The sequence below is a fragment of the Orycteropus afer genome, unplaced genomic scaffold (assembly GCF_000298275.1).
Source record: "Orycteropus afer afer isolate SDZICR_OR568_19922 unplaced genomic scaffold, OryAfe1.0 scaffold00341, whole genome shotgun sequence".
NCBI classification, from domain to species: domain Eukaryota; kingdom Metazoa; phylum Chordata; class Mammalia; order Tubulidentata; family Orycteropodidae; genus Orycteropus; species Orycteropus afer.
In genome coordinates, this window is record NW_006921928.1 from 2,900,378 (window position 1) to 2,901,470 (window position 1,093).

Sequence of the window (1,093 nt, forward strand, 5' to 3'; positions counted from 1 at the left end):
TCTGGTGTCCCAGGGTTGATTGCTCTAAGGAGTGCATCTCCCTGGTGTAATTGTTCACTGTGTTGACCTGTCTAATGTTTGGCCGAGAGTTAAGCCATGGGATTGAGTTCAATTCCAGGACCAAAGGGTGAATAGGAGCCAGAGTTTCTGGGGTTTCATCAGTCTCTAACTAACCAGTAAGCCTGGTCTTTTTTTATGTTTTTGAATTTTCTTCCACATTTTTCTCCCACTCTATCAAGGATCTCCAATTTTGATCTCTTTCTGAGTGGTTGGCACTGGTAGCTGGGCACCATCTAGTTCTGCTGGTCTCAGGATTGAGTAGGCTGAGGTTCCCATGGTCCATTACTTAGACTAATTGTTTCCATGGGTCTTTGATTTTCTGCACTCTTCTTTGCTGACTGGGCAGCATCTTGTTTTGTTGGTTATGGGGTCACTATGGCTCAGGGGTAACTTGTTAGCAACTAATGACAACAAACTTCCAGGCACATAGTGAAATTGTACTTCCTGGCCACTGAGATTGGGTGGGGTCATGTGACCAGTTATGATCAATGAGTTATGAGTGGGAAGTGATGGATGTCACTTCCAGGACAGGACATTTTACTGTTGGTGTGAAACCCTCCAGATTCTTCATTCCCTCTGTCACAGTGAAGGGTTATAGTCTAAATAACAGCCCATCAGCCTGTCTCCTACAGTAAGGACAAGATAAAGTAGAGCCCCCAGCCAGCTCCCAATGGTCATACTGTGCATGTGAGAGAAATACATGTTGACTGTGTAAGTCACTGAGAATTTGAGGACCATTTATTCCTATAGTATAGCCTAGTACATTAAGTCACCAAGAAATTGAGGGCCCATTTATTATTGCAGCATAGCCTAGCACTTGCCACAGTGGTTCTTAACATCTTAGTGTTTGGAGCCCATTTTCCAATTTGAGAAATTTTGTCAACATACTTAAAGGGGTTAGCAACCTCATACAATACTAAATAAGTCAACAGTGAGTTCTGATTCTTCCTTCCTCCAATGTTTCTCAGTATCTTCACAGATATCCATAGATATTATGCTATTCAGTTGGTCAAATCTCAGGACTGAGAGTATT